Source organism: Caretta caretta, chromosome 8, assembly GCF_965140235.1.
Source record: "Caretta caretta isolate rCarCar2 chromosome 8, rCarCar1.hap1, whole genome shotgun sequence".
In the NCBI taxonomy this organism is placed as follows: Eukaryota; Metazoa; Chordata; order Testudines; family Cheloniidae; genus Caretta; species Caretta caretta.
In genome coordinates, this window is record NC_134213.1 from 11,434,332 (window position 1) to 11,449,855 (window position 15,524).

Below are 15,524 nucleotides of genomic sequence, written 5' to 3' on the forward strand. Positions count from 1 at the left end.
CAGTGACCATGAGTTGGTTGAGTTCAGGATCCTGACGCAGGGAAGAAAGGTAAGCAGCAGGGTACGGACCCTGGACTTCAGGAAAGCAGACTTCGACTCCCTCAGGGAACGGATGGCCAGGATCCCCTGGGGGACTAACTTGAAGGGGAAAGGAGTCCAGGAGAGCTGGCTGTATTTCAAGGAATCCCTGTTGAGGTTACAGGGACAAACCATCCCAATGAGTCGAAAGAATAGTAAATATGGCAGGCGACCAGCTTGGCTTAATGGTGAAATCCTAGCAGATCTTAAACATAAAAAAGAAGCTTACAAGAAGTGGAAGGTTGGACATATGACCAGGGAAGAGTATAAAAATATTGCTCGGGCATGTAGGAATGATATCAGGAGGGCCAAATCGCACCTGGAGCTGCAGCTAGCCAGAGATGTTAAGAGTAACAAGAAGGGTTTCTTCAGGTATGTTGGCAACAAGAAGAAAGCCAAGGAAAGTGTGGGCCCCTTACTGAATAAGGGAGGCAACCTAGTGACAGAGGATGTGGAAAAAGCTAATGTGCTCAATGCTTTTTTTGCCTCTGTTTTCACTAACAAGGTCAGCTCCCAGACTGCTGCGCTGGGCATCATAAAATGGGGAAGAGATGGCCAGCCCTCTGTGGAGATAGAGGTGGTTAGGGACTATTTAGAAAAGCTGGATGTGCACAAGTCCATGGGGCCGGACGAGTTGCATCCGAGAGTGCTGAAGGAATTGGCGGCTGTGATTGCAGAGCCATTGGCCATTATCTTTGAAAACTCGTGGTGAACCGGGGAAGTCCCAGATGACTGGAAAAAGGCTAATGTAGTGCCAATCTTTAAAAAAGGGAAGAAGGAGGATCCTGGGAACTACAGGCCAGTCAGCCTCACCTCAGTCCCTGGAAAAATCATGGAGCAGGTCCTCAAAGAATCAATCCTGAAGCACTTGCATGAGAAGAAAGTGATCAGGAACAGCCAGCATGGATTCACCAAGGGAAGGTCATGCCTGACTAATCTAATCGCCTTTTATGATGAGATTACTGGTTCTGTGGATGAAGGGAAAGCAGTGGATGTATTGTTTCTTGACTTTAGCAAAGCTTTTGACACGGTCTCCCACAGTATTCTTGTCAGCAAGTTAAGGAAGTATGGGCTGGATGAATGCACTATAAGGTGGGTAGAAAGCTGGCTAGATTGTCGGGCTCAACGGGTAGTTATCAATGGCTCCATGTCTAGTTGGCAGCCGGTATCAAGTGGAGTGCCCCAAGGGTCGGTCCTGGGGCCGGTTTTGTTCAATATCTTCATAAATGATCTGGAGGATGGTGTGGATTGCACTCTCAGCAAATTTGCGGATGATACTAAACTGGGAGGAGTGGTAGATACGCTGGAGGGAGGGATAGGATACAGAAGGACCTAGACAAATGGAGGATTGGGCCAAAAGAAATCTGATGAGGTTCAATAACGATAAGTGCAGGGTCCTGCACTTAGGACGGAAGAACCCAATGCACAGCTACAGACTAGGGACCAAATGGCTAGGCAGCAGTTCTGCGGAAAAGGACCTAGGGGTGACAGTGGACGAGAAGCTGGATATGAGTCAGCAGTGTGCCCTTGTTGCCAAGAAGGCCAATGGCATTTTGGGATGTATAAGTAGGGGCATAGCGAGCAGATCGAGGGACGTGATCGTTCCCCTTTATTCAACATTGGTGAAGCCTCATCTGGAGTACTGTGTCCAGTTTTGGGCCCCACACTACAAGAAGGATGTGGATAAATTGGAGAGAGTCCAGCGAAGGGCAACAAAAATAATTAGGGGTCTGGAACACATGACTTATGAGGAGAGGCTGAGGGAGCTGGGATTGTTTAGCCTGCAGAAGAGAAGAATGAGGGGGGATTTGATAGCTGCTTTCAACTACCTGAAAGGGGGTTCCAAAGAGGATGGCTCTAGACTGTTCTCAATGGTAGCAGATGACAGAACGAGGAGTAATGGTCTCAAGTTGCAGTAGGGGAGGTTTAGATTGGATATTAGGAAAAACTTTTTCACTAAGAGGGTGGTGAAACACTGGAATGCGTTACCTAGGGAGGTGGTAGAATCTCCTTCCTTAGAGGTTTTTAAGGTCAAGCTTGACAAAGCCCTGGCTGGGATGATTTAACTGGGAATTGGTCCTGCTTCGAGCAGGGGGTTGGACTAGATGACCTTCTGGGGTCCCTTCCAACCCTGATATTCTATGATGAGCGGGGGGGGAACGGGGAACCGTCTCCCTCATCTCCCTGCCTTGCAACCCACTTAGCCTACCCCACCTCCCTCACCTACTGCTGAGACCCACTGTCTCCTCATCACCGTGCCCAGCAGCACAGCCTGCTACTTTAGGGGAGCGTCCAGTCTGTGGCAGGCGGCGAGGTGCTGCCCCCCACACCCCGTGCTGAGGGCCCAAACACTCTGCCCTCCTTCCCAGGGCCTGCTACAGTCACATAAACAATGGGAAGAATAAATTGTCTCTGTTCCCCCCCCCCCCATGGAAGAACAGAGGAGAGTGGTGTAAAGGTGGCGTTAAGCTACCATATGCTCCCTCCACCTAGGACCAGCAATGGACCAGGCTGGTTTCTGGGGTAAGTTAGAGCAGCCTTGGGACTACTCCACACCCCGCGGCCGGTGACCCCGAGAGGCAGTTTTAACATCGAAGAATGGCCTCTTGCTACATCCTTTTTGGGGAGAGCTGTGAGAGGGTAGTATAGAGTTACTGTGTAGGTATATAGGTCAGCCTTTGGTGGCCAAAGAAGCAGTCCCTTTAATTAAACACTATATAAAATAATACCACGCATTTTCCCTTCCTTCTCTAGTTGCCTCTCCTTTGGAAGCAAGATTTCTATAACTGGCAGCTGGTACCATCAGGGCCTAGACATGTTGCTGGATCTTTCTAAATAGACCTACTGTTGCATGCAAAAGAACATCAAGAGAATACTGAGGAAAAGTACATTTTCAATCCTTATTGAAATGACCTTATCCTTTTATTATGTACTAGAAAACATGTAATATCAATTTATTAGGACTGAATCCTAATATTTTTTATTTTGAGAGTTTAAATGAGACAAAGATTAATCATAAGAACAGCCATACTGGCTCAGACCAAAAGTCCATCCAGCCCAGTACCCTGTCTACCGACAATGGCCAATACCAGGTGTCCCAGAGGGAGTGAACCTAACAGGTAATGATCTCTCTCCTGCCATCCATCTCCACTCTCTGACAAACAGAGACTAGGGACACCATTCCTTACCCATGCTGGCTAATAGCCATTAATGGATTTATATAAGGGCAATAAGATTAATGATTCCTAACATCCTGTTTGCTTTTTTGACTGCTGCTGCACACTGCGTGGACGTCTTCAGAGAACTATCCACGGTGACTCCAAGATCTTTTGCCTGATTAGCTGTAGCTAAATTAGCCTCCCATCATATTGTATGTAGAGTTGGGGCTATTTTTTCCAATGTGCATAACTTTACATATATCCACATTAAATTTCATTTGCCATTTTGTTGCCCAGTCACTTAGTTTTGTGAGATCTTTTTGAAGTTCTTCACAGTCTGCTTTGGTCTTAACTATCTTGAGCAGTTTAGTATCATCTACAAACTTTGCCACCTCACTGTTTACCCCTTTCTCCAGATCATTTATGAATAAGTTGAATAGGATTGGTCCTAGGACTGACCCTTGGGGAACACCACTAGTTACTCCTCTTGCTTGTGAAAATTTACCATTTATTCTTACCCTTTGTTCCCTGCCTTTTAACCAGTTCTCAGTCCCTGCAAGGATCTTCCCTCTTATCCCATGTCATAAATATAAAGGGAAGGGTAAACCCCTTTGAAATCCCTCCTGGCCAAGGGAAAGCTCCTCTCACCTGTAAAGGGTTAAGAAGCTAAAGGTAACCTCGCTGGCACCTGACCAAAATGACCAATGAGGAGACAAGATACTTTCAAAAGCTGGGAGGAGGGAGAGGGACAAAGGGTCTGTCTGTGTGCTGCTCTTGCCAGGGACAGAACAGGAATGGAGTCTTAGAACTTTTAGTAAGTAATCTAGCTAGGTATGTGTTAGATTATGATTTCTTTAAATGGCTGAGAAAAGAATTGTGCTGAATAGAATAACTATTTCTGTCTGTGTACTTTTTTTGTAACTTAAGGTTTTGCCTAGAGGGGTTCTCTATGTTTTGAATCTAATTACCCTGTAAGATATCTACCATCCTGATTTTACAGGGGGGATTTCTTTATTTCTATTTACTGCTATTTTTTATTAAAAGTCTTCTTTTAAAAAACTGAATGCTTTTTCATTGTTCTCAGATCCAAGGGTTTGGGTCTGTGGTCACCTATGCAAATTGGTGAGGCTTTTTATCCAACATTTCCCAGGAGAGGGGGGGGTGCAAGTGTTGGGAGGATTGTTCATTGTTCTTAAGATCCAAGGGTCTGGGTCTGTAGTCACCTAGGCAAATTGGTGAGGCTTTTTACCAAACCTTGTCCAGGAAGTGGGGTGCAAGGTTTTGGGGAAGTATTTTGGGGGGAAAGACGCGTCCAAACAGCTCTTCCCCAGTAACCAGTATTAGTTTGGTGGTGGTAGCGGCCATTCCAAGGATAACGGGTGTAATATTTTGTACCTTGGGGAAGTTTTGACCTAAGCTGGTAAAGATAAGCTTAGGGGGTTTTTTCATGCAGGTCCCCACATCTGTACCCTAGAGTTCAGAGTGGGGGAGGAACCTTGACATCCCATGACAACTTAATTTACATAAGAGCCTTTGGTGAGGGACCTTGTCAAAGGCTTTCTGGAAATCTAAGTACACTATGTCCACTGGATCCCCCTTGTCCACATGTTTGTTGACCTCCTCAAAGAACTCTAATAGATTAGTAAGACATGATCTCCCTTTACAGAAACCATGTTGACTTTTGCGCAACAATTTATGTTCTGCTATGTGACTGACAATTTTATTCTTTACTATTGTTTCAACTAATTTGTCCGGTGCAGATGTTAGACTTACCGGTTTGTAATTGCCAGGATCACCTCTAGAGCCCTTCTTAAATATTGGTGTTACATTAGCTATCTTCCAGTCATTGGGTACAGTAGCTGATTTAAAGTACAGGTTACAAACCATAGTTAATTGTTCTGCAATTTCACATTTGAGTTCTTTCAGCCTGAGGTTTACAAATTACACAGGAGAGAAATTTAGCTCTACTTACCTGATCACTTTTAAAATAGACTATTTGTGAGAGTAACATATAGGAAGGTGTTTACACCAATCTTGGTCTAGGTGGATTCTGTTAATACACAAATAATGAAAATACAGGTGTGTGTTAGTGAACAAGACTGCAGTGTGGGCACTAAGAGAATACTTGATCAACATCCTGCATAGATTTCAGCAGTTAACAGCTGGTCTGTTCTTGCATGAGGAAAACAAGTGTTTCTCTATGTTTATATTTATTCATGAACAATCTGTGTTCATTACCCACTGCAACCATACACTTCTACTAGTGCCCATGGATTTCCTGGCATTTGCATATGACAGTAATTAGCTGACCATAACATTTTGCCGTATCTTAATATAGTTGTAGACATATACAAAGTCTTTAACTGTGGGATAATTAACTTTATGTACATTTTTTATATGTTGCCAGATTTATTTTTTTGTATGTACAGGATGGCTTTTACTTTTGTTTTGACCTGTAAAGGTATTATGTCAGCATTGGTGTAAGTGTAAGAATTGGTTATGTTCCATGATTTTCAAACGTGAAACTTTTTTTCTAGAGGAAATCCTCATTTGATTAGAATCCAACTGCTTGAAGTACATCTGTGAACTAAGGAAATGTAGTAAAGAGCTAACAAGAAAAAATTGAAGTAAATATGCATTATACTATTTTCATTTAATCTTCAAGTTATTATATAATATAAAAAATAAGAAATCAGTTTATTACAGAAAATCACAAATATATTCTTATCTATAAAGTACTTGACCGCATTATAATCAACACTTCAAGAAAGAGAGAGAGAGAGAACAAAACCATGGTTCAGTATCTGTTCTTTGTTGTACAAAAAAAATTACATGCACAATTTCTCTTTAAATAAACTGTTATTAAAAATACCAGACACGTTTGGCATTACTGTTACTCTCTGCAGACAAGAATACAAGGTAGATAGTAAACAGAGATGAATGGAGATTTATAACTGTTGGCATCCAAATCTACCAGTCATATGCTTATCCTTGGTGCACTGCCATTAACCATTGGAATACTATAAGGAATAGGTCTGATTACACTTAAGTGATATTCAGATTGTCCTGTCTTTTGTTACTCTTTCTTTGTAGAGAAGCAAGTACATGGTTTTCTCTACTGAGGTTGCAACAACTTACATATGTGCTTAACTTTACACACTGAGAGAAATCCTGTTGTCTTTAAAAAGTTAGGCAAATTTGTGTTTGCAGGATGAGAATATATGTTTTGTAAAATGCTGTATATTAAGAATATTAAATATATTAAGAATAATAGGAGTCAGATATGCAGGTAGGGGAAGGGACAGGACTTTTTCAAACTCTAGCCACAATTCAAGTTCCACCAACTCTTGATGGAAATGTCATTCAAAATAGATCATGTAGGTGTTCATAGTATGATCATCCTCCTTCTTTATGTGTTTTGATCAGCTTTGACATTCACACGATTATCATTAGGCTTCAAAGTAACTATCCCCCCCCCCCCTCCACCCAGAGATTAATAGAAACAGTTCACACCTTTCCTAGCTATTACTTCATGATGCCTGCACTGCAGATTCTGGCAGGTAACCAATACATTCATTTTCATTTGGTTCAAATTGTGAAGATTAGTTTTATTTTTGCAACTGTAAAAGCTAGAGATGAACACATTAAGATGTTCACTAATTTTTGGGTGCCTCCATTTTGGGGGGGGCCAATCTGAGACATTTTTTGCTTGACTTTCAGAGGCTGTGTAGACCAGCAGTTTAGTTACCTGAAAGCTAGGTAAGAGAATAGAAAGATGAAAGGAGAGAGGGAGGAATGGACGAAGAGATGGGGAAAAAAGAGAATAGAAGGGAGGAAAATTGAGGTATAGATTTCTGGTGAGAGTATTGGTATAGATTCATATTGATGAATTTTCCTCCAGAGAAAATGGAAGAATTTAAATTACAGTATAGAACTTTTCCTATGGAGTCTAAGCTAAGCTGCCAGATTTGTACCCAGACCTAAAGGAATCATTCTGAAAGAGGCACCATGATTTGGCAAGATCATTTTCTGAAGCATCTGTAACTTCATTTGCATTGGCTGCTTTAAAAAAAAAAAGTTTTTAAACAGAACCTAGAAAAATTGTCACAATACATACTGATACAAAATGAAAAAAACTAAGCAGATTCTTATGATATTCCAAAATATGGCAAGCACTTTTAGTGACAACCACAATATTACAGTTTATTAGTTATTTATTAGAGTTTATTTAATATCAAACATGTTGCTCATGAAGACAACAGCTGTAATTGGCACCCACTGAACCAGCTTGATATATGATATCTTGCCCTGGAATGGCAGGATTTTGCTTTTAATAAAAGCTTCTGGCATCCTTTCTGGGTAGGTGCTGCTGTCTTCATTGCACTGATTTTCTGGCATATTTTCATGAGCCTCATGGTCTTCAGTACTTCTTTCACAATGCTTGGAATTCAGCTTAATGTTATCAGAAGAAGCACAGTTTTGCATCCCTGCTATAATATTTGCAACCACTCTAGTTTTCAGAAGATATTCACTGACTAGCAAAATTTATTGTAAAACTAACTTTTTCTGAAATTATGCTCTCTCTCAAAAAATTCCTTTAAACCAACCATTAACAAGTAGGGCAGCAAATAATACAACAGTCCAGTGGTTCTTCTTTCCTTTCCTCAATTTGTTTCTGATCATACTCCATTTCTTCTCTCCTTTGTGTTTTTATAATCCACTTTAGCAGAATTTTGAAATTGTTTAAATTAGAATTTAGAAATGCAATTACAGCAGTTTCTCTTCCAAAGGTCTTCCCTTATTGGCCCTGAACACATTGTCAAAGAGCAGCTAAACTATGGATTCTGCTAGGTGGCCTTGATGCTTTTTGATTCAAGAGAGAGTGGTGAAGGCGTGGGCAAGAATATGCATGTCCCTGATTTCACAATCTCCTCAGTCATTTTTATGCATTCACCTAACTAAACGTAATTAATTTGTGATTTATAATTCCATGTGATTTATTGTGCTTTGTTCAGATAATTCATCAAAGCCTAAAAGATGATGTAGCCTCCTATGTCCCTCCTCTCACTAGCCTGTGTCCCGGAGCATTCTCATGAAGGTGGGCTGCTAGGAGGAGTAGCATTTCCAGTCTATCCTTGGGATATTTTTTGTCTGCAAATAACTTTAGGCTGAGATTTTCAAAGTTATCTATGGGGGTTAAATGCACAATGTTATCAGAACAACACAACTTAAATCATCGAGGTGTCTGAAAATTTCAGCCCAGTCTCGACTGGGGGATCCATCGGAACCCTGTTGACAGAGACTGCAGGGAAGACGTGCTGAACGAATGTATCCCTGGTACTTGGTGACCTTTGTTAGAGGAAAAGTTATGGGTGCCTAGCATGAGAGCTATCCCCTGGTGCACACTCTTCCACCAAAGTCTTCAGTAAAGTCTGGACCAACAGAAGCTGATCCAGACCCTAAGTGAATTTGGCTTTCGGCCTGTGTATGCTGTTTTCATAAAAATATAGATCTGAAGCACACCAAACATGCAGTCTTAGCAATATCCTGCTAAATTCTAATACCAATAAGCTTTCACGCTACATCAATAAATGTAGCTATTAATTATCATAATCATTAAATGTTTATATTAGGTCAGTGACCAGAGGCTCCAGTCAGAACTAGGGCTCCATTGTGCTGACCAAAATCTAAGTCCCTGTCATGAAGAGCTATATTGGAAGTATTACACAAATACTACTGTAAATGCAATGACCAATTTTGTGTTGTCATTCTTTTCTTTACAGCAAAATAGTGAAGCTATTGTATGATTAGACAGTGCAGCTCTAATGGCTTGGAATTACCAAGGAGACTGAATGACAGTAATACCCTGGAAATGACAATAATAGCCTGGAAGTAGGTTAGCATGTCATGTTTGGTGGAGGCTTGCTAGCAACTCCACTAGGCAACAGCTGTTTTCAAGGGCATGTGACAAGAAGAAACCTGCTTTAGTAAACATGTAAGTTTCCAGATTTGTTTGTTTTTTAAAAAAAAACCAACATATTTAAAAAAATAGCTGTAAACTGTCATTTAAATTTTTAACAGCTATTTTTTAAAAATGTCTTCCTTAATAGTTAAGAAAGAGCAGGGAGGAGGTTTGAGATGTTCAGATATTTTTAAATGCTATAGTCAGGCTTGTAAAAATGTATTAACATCTTCTAAAATTACTGACTCCATAAACAAACAGTAAGCATGATTTACTAAGCAAGCCATCTGAACTGTGGTACAACCATACAAACCATTCTTTCCCCCTTATTTGGTCTGTGAGTTTAATAGGTGGTATATTTCAAAATCATTTATTTATTATGTCAGACACTGAAAACATGCCTTCCAGAAAAATCTAATAATAGGTGCAGGTCAATAGCATTCACTGAATTGCAAAACAAAAAAAGACAAAGGACTAGTCACTCAGTGAAATATTAACACTGGCTGCAACTTTCTCTGTAAACAAGCAGCTCAAAGAAACATTTTAGCGGCTTTTAGTTTTTCTGAACACATACACGTCTGATTTTTCCAAAGTAACCCCCTTGTTTCCTTTTCTATTAAAGAATACTAAAATATTCATCTGGCAAGTCATGGTACTTTAGTGGCAACACTGGTGGGAATCCTAGGGTACATAAGGCTCCTGAAACAGAAAGTTTATTTTTCTGTATTGCACCATCAGACTCTCAATGTTTAACAAATGATGTGCAGTAAAAGTGCCAAAACACTAACACATGGTGACACGAGGTTAAATGTAGGCTAAAAGTTGATGAGATTACTTGAATAGAAAAGATTATGACTGTCATTTTGAAAGAATGCTTGTCTCTAAATTCAAAAGTGAAAAATATTAAGAAAATCAGATGTGGAATGTAGTTGAGATTTTCTATTTCTCTGTTATCCTGTATGCTGGGTATTAAATCTCTTAAGATCAGTGTATTTTAGTCTCTAAAAGAAAAGTAGGAGCCATCCTTCATAATAATTCTGATTAATCTCTCTGCACATTAATTTTTAATTGAGCTATAGCTCACAAAAGCTTATGCTCAAATAAATTTGTTAGTCTCTAAGGTGCCACAAGTACTCCTTTTCTTTTTGCAGCTTCTGACAGGTTACTCTGCCCACTAATTATCCACAAGGTATGGGCTACTTGCTATTAAGACTAAATATGTTCTAATGATCATAGATATCAAAGTTGCCAGCAAGCTTAGAAGTTTTCTGCTGTGAAAAAAAATTGTCAAATATATAGTTGTCACTTTTGAAAAACAATTATATTCTCCAAATCAGAATATTTATCACACACACACGTCATGGATGACTTAGAAGTGACAAGTTACATACAGATGGCTCACACATACTTGAATTCTGATTAATACCTTTAAATAGGGGGAATACATAATATATATTTAGCTCCTGTGTCATCCCTAATATATTTACAACTATAATTAGCACCTTTAACTAATGGATGTCACTGCCACAAGAAAACACAAAAACATCAGGGCATGTATGGCAAAATCCTCCCCTGCGGATTAGTTCTGTGTAGAGAAGAAACTCATGAGGCCAGATCTTAGCCTCTATTAATTCTTCTTTGCACAATTCCATATACACAAAGCTGATTTAAAGATGGCCTAGGTGGCCATCTGAGGATTGTATTTAAATAGGAACAACTCCTTGTGAAAAGAAAAGGAGTACTTGTGGCACCTTAGAGACTAACCAATTTATTTAGTCTCTAAGGTGCCACAAGTACTCCTTTTCTTTTTGCGAATACAGACTAACACAGCTGTTACTCTGAAACTCCTTGTGAGTTACTGCAGCCTGGAGTAATGTAGGCTATCTAGTTCATTCTGGGGATTGAACTCTGGCCCTCAGCAGCTCCAGAGATTTAGTGGGTAATAAAGATGGCCCACAGCTTGGCCAGACCCAAATATCAGTCCCTCAAAAGAAGGAATTTGAACGAGTGTTTTCATTAGTTTCCTGCTTTACTAACATCTGCTAAACATGATCAGATTTATCCTCCAATTAACTGGATTATGGAGAATCTTCTCAGAAATGTGTGTTACATTTCACCTAGTCCATGGGGAGAAACTACAGACCTGCCTCAAAACTTTATTTTGATAAATCCTTGACCAAAGCCATTTATCTAGCACAGTAACTCCATTTTGGACATCTGTAAAGTCACAGAATGAACAAAATTGAGAAGCCATAATCTTAGAAAATTTGAGAAATGGGAGATGCCAAAATCTTGGTTCATTTGAAACTACACTTGAGTCTGCTAGATTTTACAGTTTATCAGCACGTCACCATAATGTTGTGGAATTAGTTTATTACCATGAATCTAACTCTTTTCTAGTCAAGCTCCACAAGCCTAGGCTAGATGTTTTCTAATTTGGGAAAGCCTAGTTTTTTGTTGTGATCTATTCTTCAAATCTTGCAGGAAGAGAGCCATATGTTAGGAAGGTTTCAGAGTAGCAGCCGTGTTAGTCTGTATTCGCAAAAAGAAAAGGAGGACTTGTGGCACCTTAGAGACTAACCAATTTATTTGAGCATAAGCTTTCGTGAGCTACAGCTCACTTCATCAGAAGGATCACCTTTCTAGGAGCAGATTTACACGGATGTTTGCAAACCAAACTTTATCTTCTAATTTTGCAGAGGAACCTGAATGCAGAATAATTTCTGTTCTGAACGGTCTTCAGCCTTGCTTTTTAATGCTACCCTCTCCTGTTCTCATTTGTCTTTTTTTTTTGTACTAAATCTGCCCATTTATTTCTTTGTTCTCAGGATCTGAGCAACTTGTTGCTTAGGTGGATCCAATATCAATGCCTCTTCCTTGCTATCTTGTTGCATAAATTTCTGATGTTCTTTCTTGGGTGGGTATACACATTAAACCTGCCACACTGGTAGGTTAATAGATAAATGACCCAAAGCATTTGGTTCTGTTGTATATTTTCAGATGCAAACGTTTTTGAGCAGCTCTGAATTTTTCACAATACATCTTCCTATTGTTATTTTCTTAATGGGGAGAGAGAGGAGGGGAAAGCAAAACACACTGTAGGCCAGTTTCATTCCTTGCGCAAGTCCATTGACAGCAGAAGGATTGTGTAATATGCATGTTATCTTGTGTAACGTTGCAGCAGGCAACAAGCAATGGAAAGTTGTATATTATATAAATATTACTCATACCAGTTTGTTGGAGTACACACTTGCATGGCAGGTGTAAAGGAGCACACAAGGTGCAAGGCCATAAGGACAATCAGGCCCTTGGAGTTGTAGAGTACTGGTTGCAATTTAAAATCCATCTGAGTTCTAGAACTGTATACATTCAGAGCAATATCAATAACCTTTCAGTTGATATAAGCAATGTGGAAAAATATTTATTTATTTAACCTGCAAAAGTGGCATCATACCTTTATATACTATATGGCAATGTCCTTGTATTGATTTTGATAGAATTTGGTTGTTTCATAAGAGTGCATGTCTTTATTCTGGACTAAATACTCCTGATATCCTTAGTATGACAAAAGATTTGGAAAGTGGACACTGAGAACTTCTGTTACTTGTTGGTAAGAGACAAATCAGTTTCTGGTGTTTTTTAAAATCTTTCCCCCCCTCTCTCCAGTAAAACAATGTGGGCCCCAATTAAAACGAATAAAATATTCTGTAATATTTAGTCTTGTACTAACATCCTTTTAGTTATATCTTCCCATTGCATTTTTCTGTAGTGTTATTACAAACAATAGAAACTCCCTTTCTATCACAGAAGGAAGAGTAGGAAAGAAGGCAAAGTACAGTGACCAGTTGTCTCTGAAAAAACAGGGGTGTTTCTGTTGTCAGGGCTTGTCCTTGTGTCACCGTCAGTTTCACCAAGGACAGTTTTGCTGTGCTTTTTGTAACCTCTGCATACAGACTGCCTGCTAGCTGGGTCAGTGACATTGACAACAGGCCATCTGAGAATATATGCATCTCAGGGACCTCCCCAGCAGGCCTGTTATTTGCTGATACCTTGCCCTTTAGGGTAGAAGGGGGGTTGCTTAGCTGACGAGCAAGCATCATGTTCTTGTTCACCCCCCATGCACACCTCCTTGATGTCTACTATAAATATCCCCTTCATACTTTACTTTAAGAAGTTGCTTTAAGAAGTTGCAGTAGCACCACTCTGTCACAAGAGGGAGCTCACATTACTCTAGTGCAGTGGTTCCCAAACTTTAACAACCCGCAAACCCCTTTCACTAAATTGTGAAATTTCGTGAACCCCCTCCTAAAAATGAATATTTCCTGGGGTTTAAGTTTAAATTCACTCAGCACTCTGTGGGGCTCCTGTTGCTGGACCCTGTTGACCGCCCTGGTCAACTGAGCTCCACTGAGCTCGGGCTGCAGGTCCTGCTGACTGCAGGGGCTCAGGCTGCCAGCCCCAACTGCCCGGCCCCACTCTCCCTGGGGCTCGGGCTGCTAGCCCCATGTTGAGCGCTGGGGTTCGGGCCACCGGCTCCCCTGCTGACGGGGGCAGGGCTCGGGCTGCCAGCCCCATCTGCCCTGCCCCAATCTCCCTGGGGCTCGGGCTGTCTGCCCTGCACCCGGGTCCCACCTGCTGCCTCCAATGCCCGGGGTCCTCTGGCTGCCATGAGTGAAATTTTTCTGGCGAACCCCCTATAACGTTCTGCGAACCCCCAGGGGTTCGTGAACCCCAGTTTGGGAACCACTGCCCTAGTGACATCTCAAATAGTAGGAAATCAGTTCCATGAAAGCATCAGGTATTAGCTACTGCCAGAGGCAGGATAGCTAATACCTGATAGGATATTATCCTATCAAATACATTTATTCTTAAAAAATGGTAATTACAAATCGTATGCCATTGGTCCAATATCCTGCCTCTAGCAGTAGCCAACACCTGATGCTTTCCTAGAAAAACCCCAGCACCACTTACCAAATTTAGTGTGTCAATTCAATGGTACAATACTGGGTGTTTCAATTTCTAAACTAGGAACTTAAATGCTAGAAGCAGCATTAACTCCCTTCTACGCTTCCCCCACTACTGGAGAGGGTAGGTAGATCACAGCCACAAGGGACAATAATCCTAGAAAACAGAGCAGAAGGCAGGGCCCAGGACCCATAATGTTAGTTCTGTTTTCCCTATGGATCTGCAGGTTGATCCTCTTCCCACACATCTTGTCTGCACATCTACCCCATTAGAGGTAAATATATCAGGGTGCAGAGTCAGAGTAACAGTAATCCAACAATCCCTGTCCAGCAGAGGAGTACCCCTAAAGGACGGCTCTAACCAACATAATTTAGAGCAGCCCGTAGGTTCAGCCCCCAGTTAAGCCAAGGTTCACGTTTCACTCCCACCATGGATCCTCTGCTAAATTCAGTTTAGCTATGCCCTGAATATTGCCCAGAATTCCTAATATTATATTTTATCTCTAATTCTTTTTTATCACTATTAATTCTATGCATTAAAAAAGGAGAACAAAACATAAATAAAGGCCACCCTTCTCCCAGCTGCTAATGGCAGCTATGCTGGCTGGGTTTACTCTGTTTAGGGGACTTTTTTTGAAAATAAATAAAAATATGGCTCAAGTCCACACCCAGAGCCCTACTCCTACTTCTATCTCTGAGAAACTGAAATACAGCTTTCCTGGTCACCTTTCTAAGTGATTCTTTCCCACTTGTAAGAACTCAGAGTCCTTGGGGACATAGAATCAGAAGTATCTTTTATTTGGGGAAACGGGGAAAACTGTAAAAAGACATATGAGAACTCTCTCATATTCAGCAAGCTGAACAACCCAAATCAGTGCATCAGGAGTTAGGTCAACCCCAGTTCCAAATAATAATGGTCTGACTTACAGAGGTTCAGAACTTAGTCCCACCACAAAACCCACTCATGGGTACAGTTAGACTCAGTAACAGTTAAGGGGTAATTGGCCTCTGCCAGACTGCTCCAGTTCAGAAAGAACCACTCTGCCAGGTCCCACTCCACTGGGGCTGCCTGGTCCAGTTCTGTGATATCAGCTCTGATTCCACTGGTCTGGTGAATCAGGGTGAGATGAAGTCAGTTTAAGCACTGCCACAGCAGGAGAGTGAGTTTGTGTGTGGGGGGGTGGAGGGTGAGAAAACCTGGATTTGTGCTGGAAATGGCCCAACTTGATGATCACTTTAGATAAGCTATTACCAGTAGGACAGTGGGGTGGGAGGAGGTATTGTTTCATGATCTCTGTGTGTATATAATGTCTGCTGCAGTTTCCACGGTATGCACCTGATGAAGTGAGCTGTAGTTCACGA